Here is a 13,195-nt window from a genome sequence, read left to right as displayed (position 1 = left end):
AAATGGCAAGACAAAATACCAGATACTGAAGTTCTTCAAAGGGCGGGTCTGCAAAGCATCCACACTCCCTGATGCAGTCCCAGCTGCGATTGGCAGGACACGTATGCAGAATGGAAGACCACCGCATCCCTAAACGACTCTTGTATGGCCATTTAAGCGAAGGGAAGCGCTCTTAAGGTGGTCAAAGAAAACGCTTCAGGGACACCCTCAAATCTTCTCTGAAGGCGTTCAGCATAGACCCATCCACCTGGGAGACAGAGGCACATGACAGAGCATCATGACGTCGCGCTGTGAAAACCGGCGCACAGGTTGCTGAGGAAAAGAGAACAAATCTGGCAGAAGAAAAAACGCCAGAGAAGAAAAGCAAGGCCAATGACACTAGATCCAGCTTGAAAATCCTGCCTAGTGTGCGGCCGAACATTCCGGGCTCACATAGGTCTCACCAGCCACACGAGGAGACATAAAACCCCAGTGCAAAGCCCTCATCTCCCTGGATGACAAAGTGGTCATAATCGAACTACGATGGACGAACTATATATATATATATATATATATATATATATATATATATATATATATATATATATATATATTCATTTAAAAGATAAGAGAAAGCAGAACGGTTAGAGAGTTACTTCTAAATGTGAAAAGCTCTTGCTTCCTCCTAGTACATTCTCAAAAAACGAGATTTGTATATGAATATATTATTTAAAATATAAATGATTCTAAATCTCCTTTCATTAAATATCGGATGTGACAGCGCTAGATCTATATAAATTATTGTAATTATTGTAATAATTTTCATCAATGACTTCATACTAAGCATAAGTTTGCCGTTAATCACAACGGTATAAAATTGATTTAGATCTAGATTTATGTTTTAATTAAATAATATTTTTTTTGTAAGCCTTAAGTGTAGTATGTTTAAATCTATGTTATTACAAATAAACAACAAGAAACTTACTTTTTATTTTCAAATCGCAGAAAGTATATCTTCATACCCATATTGAGCTATAAATAAGTTGTGTGGTTTGCAATTTCGCGGCTGTGTGCATGTGTTTTGTTAAAAAGCTAATTGTCTCCCATTTTTGCCGTATATCAATGTTTTCTAACTTAACCTCTCCCATCCCTCTTTTTCGTTAACTTTCATGGAACCATAAAAAAAAACGGGTGAGGGAAGGAGCAAAACAAAAATAGGAGTGCCATCAAAGGCCCATGCCGACCAGCAAAATGATCAGGCCAAACACAGTCTTGAAGACATCAAAGTAGTGTTGAAGGCCATGCCGCTCGTGCATAGCAGAAAGTATGGTCTAACGTTTTACAAATGATAACACGTACAGTGTATAGTGTAATTCTTAAAATTTTATTCTTGTTGAATTTTAAACAAAATTAATTGTAATAATAATTAAAAAAAAAAAAAAAACGAAAACGTGCTTGGGCCTTTGTGTCTTGTTGCTGTCACTTTTTAAAGTGTCTGCATTGATTTTTTTTCTTTGGTCGCTACCAGACCGGCCCATTTGGTACCGGCCCACCGGGCATTTGCCCGTTTGCCCATATAGCCAGTCCGCCCCTGATAACAAACTTTAGTTTACGATAAATAAAACAAAAAGAAACTTTATTTACATACAAAAATAAATCAATAATAAAATATAATATATACACTAACTTGACTAATCACTACTACTGAACCCATCAACTAACTAAAACCCTCTAAATCTACACCACTACAAACACTAACAAACTAACCAAACCAACTATCTAACACAAACTGATCAAAACAACTATCTAACTAAATCACTAAAACTACTACACTAGACCTAGATCTACAATAAACTAGTGTAGACCTACAATATTCTACTACTATAACCAACCCATAATTCTAACACTAAAACAAGAACACCTTACTCTTAGTACCTTACTAACTAGACTAAACTAATTACTAACTAGCTAAAGCAAGAAACAGACTATAACTAAGCCACTAAGGTAACACTACACTAGTCACTACAGAAACAAAATAACACTAGATTCCCTAGAATTAGAATAGATCAAGATAGATCTACAGAAACAATAACAAAACTTTAAAACTAGATCTATCAATAGAAGAAACAAAATAACACTAGATTCCCTAGAATTAGAATAGATCTATAACAGCAGTTACAAGCAGCAGCTACTTCAGCAGAGTAATTGCAGCAGCTAACAGCAGTAATATTCAGCAGCTAAAAGCAGTAATAATAGCAAACTTACAGGCCGTCCCAGGTACAGGAATAAAAATATAATTAGACGACAGACCACAAAGATCTTCAGCTGTCACACAGACAGATATGGTACTGGTCAAATGTACACTCAACTGTTTTAAGACAGCATGTATTACATCACTTTTATACTATCCCGCACTAACCTATCTAAATATGCGGAAGTACAATTATAAAATCTGACACTAACCTATAAAAATAAAATATATAAAAATAGCTCTAACCTATACAACAAAAATACATTTTAAAAAATAGCTAAAATTGCATATAAAACTAGCTCTGGGAGCGCAAGCTCACATTAGGTTTGTGCAAAATGTCCGTCTGTCCCACTCAGATCTCGAAAACTAGAAGAGATATGAAAAATATTATTTCATCATTCGATGAGGCTTGAAAAGTTTAGGTGCAAACCGTTTAATTTATAAAATTAATTATGCAAGCGATTTTTTCATAAAAATACACCAATTCTAAAACAATTACGTAACTGTAAATGAGGCAATGTTACAATATGCTAACAAAGATGGACAATTTTTGTGTATTTTCAGTATCACTAAGTCAAATATATTTATAAAATATACAAGAAATGTTTATAACAAATACAAATAATAGTTAAAGGTGTTTTTTTTTCTGGTCAACTAGCTGCTAAAATTAAAAGAAAACATTTATATTTGTTTATAAAGGCTAATAATGCACTTTGTATGTAAATGTCACGCACATTTTTTAAAATGGACTTTTTATGCAGCGACTCTCGTGCAGTAGCGTAACGTCGCAACATGGCAATACGCTAAACTAATTCCTTAAATATTTCTAAATAAGCAGATTTTATTTATTTTTTGTTTAGTGCCCCATCAGGACAAAAGCCTCTTATTTTTATGCATTTTGTCTGTTGATCGGTCTGTCGACACATTTAGATAAAAAAAAACAATACTAAAAGCAATTGAATATCTGATTTAACCTTTAAAGTTCCTTTATAAACATCTCTACAGTTTTAACTATCTATAATAGATTGTTCCGGATGGTTTCGTGAAAACAAGTCAATGTCAACGAATGTCTGTTTGCTCTTCTAATTTATATTATATTTAATTTCCATGCTTAAAAGTTGCAAAACACTTGATCAATCATATGTTGTTCCGGTTTTTTATGTAAATAGAATATAAATGCTAAATGAAAATCTCCATACGAGCTTATATTTCATTAACTATAAAGTTGTTCCTGAAATTGTTATATAAAAAATAAATTATGTGAAATGATTGTTTGAAATCGCATCATTGACTTACATTACACTTATATTCTTTGACAATACGTCACTATAGTTTAATTATCGATATCAAATCGTTCCGTAATTTCAACTTAAAACAAATGTATGTCAAATGACTTTTTTTTCAAAAGTATCGACAATAGGTTGTCAAGATTTTAAAATAAGATAGTAATTAACTAGAAAAGATTATTGAAAATTACTTTTAGTGGCCCCCATAAGGGAAAAACCGATATTAGGTTTGTTAGACTTTTTTTTACATTTAATTTTCTTGTTGAAACATAGAAAAAGTTTTTTAATCGGTAAAGAATGTTCCGGATTTAGTTTTGAAAAAGAAATCAACCTACATAACATTAATAATCTTACAAATCGTCGCCAAAATTGTTCCGAATTTTATTAGAAAAATCCACTAACGCCAAATAACTGTTTGAAATCCCTCTTCTAACAAATAAAACAAATAATCTTCTTCTCATTTACAAAAATTGGTTGTTCCGGATTTTTATGAAAAACATTTTAACTCTATTTATTTTAAATCGCACTTCTATCTTAAACAACAATTAATTTTCTTGCTTAAATCTAATTTTATCTTAATATTATGTTCCGAATTTTTAAGGAAAAAAACTTCCAAACACCAAAATATGGTATGAAAATCTCTCCATAAGGCTGTGGTAGATATAATTTTTTTATACTAGATCATCCAAAAAATTGAATTAACGGTATTTGATTTATCTGTGATTCTCTCTCTTTCTTTCTCTCTCTCTCTCTCTCTCTATATATATATATATATATATATATATATATATATATATGATAGGCCTATATATACATGGGCGTAGCCAGGATTTTTTTCGGGGGGGGGGGGGGTGGAGGGTATTCCCCACCCCCCGCCCCCGAAAAAAATAATTATATTTATGTTTGTATGGATGAAAATGTGTGTGTACATAATTCATCTCTATTACATTCTGACGCTTCATTCTTTTTGAAGACGTTTATTGTGCCCTAGAATAGGTTCTTCCTGGAGTTAGTGAAAAAATGATAGACTCCTCGCCCTTGAAAGCAAGGGGTCACGGAGGTCACGGTCTGGGGGAGTGCTGAGAGCTCCCCCAGAGCAGGGCTCCAGGCACTATTTCTGGTATTGAAAGCCAACTAAATGCATATTCTGAGGTACCTAATACAGTGCTTTATTTTGCTATTAACATTTTTTTTATCTCAAAAACATAATGTGCTATCCTTACTGACTTAGACCCTCACTCGCCGTTTGGCGCATTTGCGGACTAATTTTTTTTGTCGGAGAACATGTTCCGCACCGCAAACCTCATGCGACGCTCTGTCACAACCTTTTTAAGGGGTCGACTCCCATTTCGGCATAGGATTTCCTTGATTTAGACCCGATCTCTATAACTGACTCCTAAAATCCGTCTTAGCTATCTTTGTAGAGCCACATTTAATAATGGAGCCCAGCCACTGGTAGACTTGTTTAACTTTACTACGATCTAGGAATTAGGTGACAATTTTGCTTTAGATGTTATATCGAAAAGGGAAGTTTTATCGTCAAAATCATCTGTTGGGAGGTTTTAAACTAAAATATACCTGGAGTTGTTTTTTTTTTAATTCAAAACCCCATTTAGCTACGGTCATAGAATTTGGTGACTGTAGTTTGCTATAGAAATAATATTTAAGAGAGAGGCTTTCAACCTTAAAACGCTCTGTAAGGGGATTTTAAACTCAAAACTATCTTGAGGGGTTTTAAACTTTAAAAAAAGGCATCTCTAGGAGAGGGGTTGAAACTCCAAACCCCTGCTTATTGGCTTGGCTACGCACAAATAATTGTAGTGTGTAATTTGCTTTTTTTTTTTTTTTTATATTGAAGTGGTATTTTTAATCATGCAACTTTCTGAAGGGAAATTTAAACTCAAAAAACTTCCAATAGTCTTGGCTACGCTCATAGCATTTTGATTGCGAAATTTTAATTTTTTTTTTTTTATATTGAAGAGGTATTTTTAGCTTCAAACCCCGCTGGCGGGGGGTTTAAACTAAAAAAACCTTTGGCTAGGCTCATAGCATTTTGAGTGCGTAATTTGCTTTTTTTTTATATTGAAGAGGTATTTTTAGCTTCAAACCCAGCTGAAGAGGGGTTTAAACTCAAAATCCCTTTGGCTACGCTCATACAATTTTTAGTTTGTAATTTGCTTTTTTATATTGAAGAGGGGTTTATCGTAAATTTTGGAGAGGGGTTTAAAATCAAAATCTTCCTTAGATGTGCTCTTGGAATTTTGGGATTGTCGTTTGCATTTTTTGTTTTGTTTTATAGAAGAGGGGATTTAAATGCAAATCCCCCTAATAGGGGTTTCAAACTCAAGGCCCCATGGTAGGGGGTTTCTAACTCAAAACCCCTGGTAGGGGGTTTTAAACTCAAAATTCTTCTAGGCGACTTCAATGCCAGAGTAGGATCAGATCACACTACCTGGCCAGACTGCCTTGGGCTTTTTGGAATCGGAAAGATGAATGAGAACGGACAAAGACTGCTTGAATTCTGCACATACCATAAACTCTGCATTACCAACACATATTTCAGAACAAAACCACAGCACTGTGTCTCATGGAGGCACCCAAGGTCTGGGCACTGGCACCAGCTGGATATGATACTGACACGAAAAAAGGACATTGGAAATATACTGCTGACACGTAGCTACCAAAGCGCGGATTGTGATACTGATCATACTTTAGTGTCCTGCCGGACAAGACTGCTGCCAACTAAGATCCACACATCACAGGGAAAAAGAAAATCACGCCTGAATACCACTCGCACAAAAAATCCTGATCTATGCACCGAATTTGAGAACAAATTAGAGGAAGCTTTTAAAAACTTCTCTGTGACAGAGGTAGAAAAAAGCTGGACGTTTATGCGTGATACAATCTACCAAACATCATCACTGGTCTTTGGAAACAAAACCAAGAAAAGCAAAGACTGGTTTGAAGCTAGCCTACCAGAAATGGAAACTGCCACTACGAACAAAAGAGCAGCCATGCTAATCTACAAGAAGGATCCCACCCCAAGCAACTTAAAAAGGCTCAGAGCTGCACGTAACAATGCCCAAAGAGTAGCGAGACAGTGTGCTAACAAATACTGGCAGGAGCTATGCGAAGATATTCAATCTTGTGCCGACTGTGGTAACATAAGAGGACTATATGAGGGCATGAGAAAAGCCTTTGGACCTCACACCAGCAAGTGTGCTCAGCTCAAGTCAAAAGATGGCTCAATCATCAGTGATCGTGCGCTGCAAATGGAGCGATGGTGTGACAGGTGGGGAAATGTGACGTGTGTTTTGCGCGTTTAATGTCTAGAGGATGATTCTTTTTAAAGCTATCACACACCAACCTATCAGCATATGAATCGGGAGCAGACACGCAACGAGACAAGCAATGAAAGATAGATACAAAAGTTAAGAATGAAGAATATTTATTTACATAAATATACATATAAGAATAAAAAGGGGGAGGGTTTGCATCTATCTCTAAATAATACTAGATTTAATCATCACTCTTGCACTTAATAAGAGAGTATGTCACTTTGTCCTCTGACTTAGCTGGTTGTCCTGTTGATGTCGCAGCTGGCTGTGTCCTGGCTTGAGGTTCTGCAGCTGGAGGTGGCGCTCTAGCGGATAGAGGGACGCCGGTGATATAGTTCTTGTGGAGTCTCAGTCCCAAGTTCTGATATCTGTAGTGGGCACAGTAGGGCGGGTGGCCGGCTACCGTGGGCACAAGGTTACTGCGGGCAGAGCTGATCTGCCGTGGGCAGCGTAGTTGACAGGATATGTCCAGTGAGTTGCAGAGGGTTGGCGTAGCTATGACGTCTCGCACAAACCTGAGTCCATAGGGACGTCGCACCTCATAATATGACAGGTGGGCTGTCGAATAGGCGGGCAATGCCGATAGCGCCAAGTAGTAGAGTTGAGTAGATCCACGTAGGCAAGTGCCGTGCTGAAGAGCCCTAAGCACTTTGGCAATAGGTGATTCTCGATAGCAAATAGTTGAGTAGTGTCGAGTAGACACTAAGCAGCAAATAGGTGATTAATCCAATAGATAAATAGGCAGGTAAGTAATCCGATAAATAGGCAGACACCTGAGGGAGGCTGCGGATAAATAAAGACAAGTTAGGACGTGTCTCTCATGCATCTTATCGATGCCCTCGGCTGTGGTGCATTCGTCAGATTGGTAAAATTGCTTTAAAGCACAAAAGGGGAGATGATGACAAATGGGATTTGGAAAATAGATGGCAGATAGCAGCAATATAAAAATGTACATAGAAGGGGAAATACTAATATAAAATGTACATATAAGGGGAAATAATAATCTCAAATAAACAACACAGGTGGATAGAGAAAGAAAAAGGGGGGGGGGGGGGTGAATTGGGCGGTGGTCAGCGACCAAGAAGGTTTGTTTACATATGACCGTGGGTCGAGAACAATGGAAAGGGTGTCCGTTCAAGCAGCGCAACTATCGTTAGAGTAAAACGACTACAGGGGAGATAATTCAATACAGGGGAGATAACTCATATCTCTTTTCTAGACGCAGTGTTAGTGCGCTAGTAAGATTATCAAGGCGGCCAGCCGAGATAAAGGAAATAAAATAAGATGTACAAATATATACATGGTTGCACCAACGATCAATTGAGCAACGTAGCATTAATAGATTAATGCAATTCATAAATACATACATAGGACATGTTTATGTTTTCTTACTTACGCCAGTGAGAAATACACAATGCACTAATTAAATACAAATGAAATAATAAACTACACATGATAATATCCAGTAGAAATAGCACAAAAGTAATTAAGATGGAACTTGTGACTAAGTTCGGCTTACCACCAGGTATTCCTCTAAGAGGGAGAATAAATGAAGTAGTCCAGACTCGATTGCTCAGCGATAGAATGAGAAATGAAAGAGAGTCTGGCTTTATTTGGATCTACTTTATATAGGCCTGGAAAATGTGGGCGGAAACAGGAAATGTCCTAGGCTTAGAATTATCTTACACGTGGGTGAATTAGACTTGAGATGGGAGTCGCACATTGGTACGTTGAGAGGCACTTTGACTCGAGTAATCTCCTAGATCAAAGAGAGACGTAGGAGAAAGGGGGGGGGGGAGGATTGACTTGCATTCCACACAAGGTGGTGTCCACTGCGGCTGTCAGACATCCTGCCGATAAGATCAAAGAGTCTGTGTGTATCTTTGCCCCGGTCAAGGGAAGATAAATCGAAAGACGTGGCCTAGCTATCTCCAATGTGGTCAACTACGTCTAGCCTGGAGAGGAAAAGGTGGTGCAGGGGAAGAATTTGGGGGTAGGATGGGGAAATAATTAAAATAAATAAATAAATAATGAAAAATAATAATTAATGCTGTGATAAATTTGAGTGACTCTGACAGCGAGTTTTTGACTTGTCACAGATGGGTAGAACACTATGCAGAACTTTACCAGATTGAAAACGCCATCTCACCAAATGCTGTTTCCAACTTTCCATCACTTCCAGTTTTGACGGAATTAGACGAAACGCCCTCAGTAAAGGAGCTAAACATAGCCATTGACATGCTTACACATGGGAAAACACCCGGAGGAGATGGCATTCCCGCTGAAGTCATTCAGGCTGGAAAACATGCCCTAATCAAACCACTCCATGAACTGCTAAGCTTGTGCTGGGAACAAGGAATGGTCCCCCAGGAATTGAAAGACTCCAACATAGTTACAATTTATAAAAATAAAGACGACCGCTCTGATTGTAACAATTACAGAGGCATCTCACTGCTTAGCATAGTCGGAAAGGCTTTTGCTAGAGTATTACTAAAGCGATTACAGATCTTGGCAGATCGTGTTTATTCAGAGTCGCAGTGTGGCTTTAGGGCAGGTAGATCTACAACAGATATGATTTTCTCTCTGCGGCAGCTACAGGAGAAGAGCAGAGAACAAAAGCAGCCCCTCTTCATAGCATTTATTGATTTGACCAAGGCCTTTGACCTTGTTAGCAGAAGCGGTCTGTTTGCTGTACTTGAGAGAATTGGCTGCCCAAATAAGTTAAGAAACCTAGTGTCAGATTTTCACGAAAATATGCAGGGCACTGTTCAGTTTGAAAGTTCTTCCTCCAGGCCATTCTCCATTAAGAGCGGTGTAAAAACAAGGATGTGTACTGGCCCCTACACTATTTGGCATCTTCTTCTCAGTCGTACTAACCAGTGCTTTTAAATCCCTGGAAGACGGAATATATATCCATAGCAGATCCGATGGAAGGCTCTTTAACCTGGCACGTCTTAAAGCCAAAACAAAAAGGCGTCGTATCTTGATAAGGGAGCTGCTGTTTGCCGATGATGCGGCACTCGTATCTAACTCACAAGGAGGTCTACAGAAGCTAGCGAACGCCTTAGCAGCTGCTTGTCAAGAGTTTAGCCTTACTATAAGTCTCTCCAAGACCGAAATCCTGGCACAAGACGTCGCAGAAATACCTATAATACAAATTGGGAACCACACCCTTTCAGTGGTGCAGGAATTTACCTACTTGGGTTCAACAATTGTCAGTAACCTAGACTTAGACATCGAGCTGACAAAAAGGATAGGAAAAGCTACCACAGCATTGGCAAAACTCTCCAAGCGCGACTGGGAAAATGGTAAATTGACCACAGCGACCAAAATCCTAGTCTACAACGCCTGTGTTGTGAGCACTCTCCTTTATGGCAGTGAAAGCTGGTCAACATACATGTACCAAGAGCACATATTGAATAGTTACCACTTGCGCTGCCTGAGACGCATAATGGGCATCTCTTGGAGGGACCATGTCTCCAATCAGGAAGTTTTGAGATTGGCCAATATGAACAGCATGTATGCTCTCCTGACACAAAGAAGATTACGCTGGCTCGGACATGTCACCCGCATGCCAGATGGTAGATTCCCGAAAGATATCTTATATGCTGAGCTTGTGGAAGGAGTCAGACCCAAGGGCCGCCCAAGACAAACATATAGAGATGTCTGCAAGCGAGACATGAGCCACAGGCATCAGCGAAAATATGTGGGAAAACATAGCCAAAGACCGGAGTGCATGGAGACAGACTGTGCGTGCTGGGACAACCCTTGCTGAGAACAAAAGAATTGAAGCTGCCTTAATCAAGAGGGAAAAAAAGAAAGCTGCCCTGTCCGCTAGCCATAAATCAGAGGCATACACATGTATGAATTGTGGCAAAGTCTGCCGTTCTAGAATTGGCTTCATTAGCCACACCAGATTCTTACCCGTCTCAAGATTAAGCCAAAACCAGTGACTCTTTTGGGCTCATCCATTGCCTTTCGAGACAAAAGGAGCCATATATATATATATAAACATCCGGAACAATCTATAAGAAATACTTAAAACTATTTCTATGTTTTGGAAGGAAAATTAAAGGTTAACCAGATTTCAATAGCTTTTAGTCTTCTTTTTTTTTCGATATAAACATGACGGACAGACAAACTGACAGACAAAATGCATATATATACTCTTATATACATACATATACCTATATATCTCGAAGACTTGCCTTATTATTATTAGTATTATCTTATGAGTGCTAAATCAGAAGTTTAGTTTTTATAGATCTACATCCCTACAAATCAATGCTGAAAGATTATCTAAAATCGTCAGGCTATAAGTTTGTAACCAGTTTGTTATTAAGTTAAGAGCAATGCCTGGTCGTGCGGTTAGCGTTCTGAACTGATTATCTCAATGGACCCGGGTTGTTTGTTTGTTTGTTTTACATGTTTCGGATGTTCCTTCAGAGCTGAAGATAGTTTACTTCCTAGTTTAAACCTCCCGCAGGACGACAGGGGATGGGAACAGGCAGGGTATGAACCAGGGACCATCGATAAATCCGAACGACAGTCTAGCACACAAACATCACGACCTGGCAGGGCTCATACACTGCTCGCTGCCATCCTCCGTCATCCAGCGAAAAGTTAATTATTTTCTACTTAGAAGAACATCCGAATCATGTAAAACATAAAAAAAAACAACATTTTTTTTTTACAACGGCAAAGGAATCTTTGAAACATTATTACTTTTGACCATCAAAATTAAATGACGTCTTCACTATTCCTTGCGAATAGGCTCCGACGGGGGCCGCCTCTGAGTTTGTGTGATAACACAAACTCTCTATGTAATCTTGTTTTATTTTGGCATCGCAATTTCACATATGCTTTTTTGTCAGCGCTATTTGTTGCTTCTTAAAATCTATCTATATATATATATATTTCTCTTCTTCCCTCAAGAGTTTGGACGAGAAGCAAGAAGTAAAGGAAAGATCACTTTCTTATTTCTGCGGATAGAGTTATCCCACGAAAAAAACAAGAGGGAGGGATGGCTGCGCGCTGGACTGTCAAACCCTGCCCGCTCCCATCCCCCTTCGTCCTGCGGGAGGTTTGGACTAGGAAGTAAACTATCGTCAACTCTGAAGGAACATCCGAAACATGTAAAACATTTTACAAACAAACATTTTACAAACACTAAATAGCAGCGCCGGACTTAACCATTGTGACCAAGAAGTCTTGGAAAGAGAACAAGTAATCTGCTATGTATATTCACCCGTCACTAAATAGCAGAGCCGGACTTAACCATTGTGGGGCCCTATGCGAAACGAATTTCGCGGGGCCAAGTTTGGGTAGGGAAGCTGATAATAAGTGAAATTTAAGAGTTTGTATTAAAAAATAAATTTGTCAATGCATTTTATTCATTCTTTACTACTTACAGAATTACTTTACGAGCCTTGCGTGTAGCAAAGTCATACAGTATATATCATAATAATTTTGTTTCCTCAATAGCAAGAATTACCAAATGTTTCAATCTATCTTTGAGAATTGTTGACCTCAAGTAATTCTTCATTAGTTTGAGGTGCGAGAAGCTTCTTTCACCAGATTACACAATTACGGCTGATGCATAATGCCGTGCGTAAGATTAGCGTTTTCCATATTGAATGACACCCCAAAATGACAATTTGTGTCTATATATTTCCGTATATTTTAAGGACTTTTTCGTATATTTTGCGATTTCGGGAGATTTCCAGGAGCTCCTGGTAAATCGACAGGAGGGCGCGGGAAATCTGTTTTAAGTTATAAAAAGGTTTAATTTAATAATTTGTACACCTTGAATTATAGCGGGTCCTATAAAAGTGCGGGGCCCATTGCTGTCGCATAGGTTGCAGTGGCATAAGGCCGGCCCTGCAAAATAGCGGCGTATGCTACGCTGCCGGTCTACTAGTTAATCAATTACATAAACAGTGATATTTATTTGTAGCATGTGCGCTTCTATCGGACACATAGTTCTGATATAAAGACACTTCACCAAAGTGAAGTGAGTGAGAGGTTTTGTCCTCATCAACTATCATTTAATAAAATCTTTTTTTGCGGGGACGTTGCTTCTTGTGTTACTGCCTAGCCACTCCTGTTGTAGACCCACGAGGGATTCCTTCCTTATTCCCACAATGTATTGCAACAAAACCCGAGAAAGACATAATAACAGCGTACGACTCCTACAAGTAACGGCCTGCCAGATTGGTTCAAAGCTTGATTTGACTACGTGCAATAGACTCAGTATAGTGAAGCTCACTGGAGTTGAGGATTTTCTTTCGTTCATTTCAATCATTTTTAGCGGCCAACGAAAGGGGTAAAGACGCTATTAG

Source organism: Biomphalaria glabrata, chromosome 3, assembly GCF_947242115.1.
Source record: "Biomphalaria glabrata chromosome 3, xgBioGlab47.1, whole genome shotgun sequence".
In the NCBI taxonomy this organism is placed as follows: Eukaryota; Metazoa; Mollusca; class Gastropoda; family Planorbidae; genus Biomphalaria; species Biomphalaria glabrata.
The sequence above is the reverse complement of the archived record's forward strand: the minus strand, read 5'-3'. Positions refer to the sequence as shown.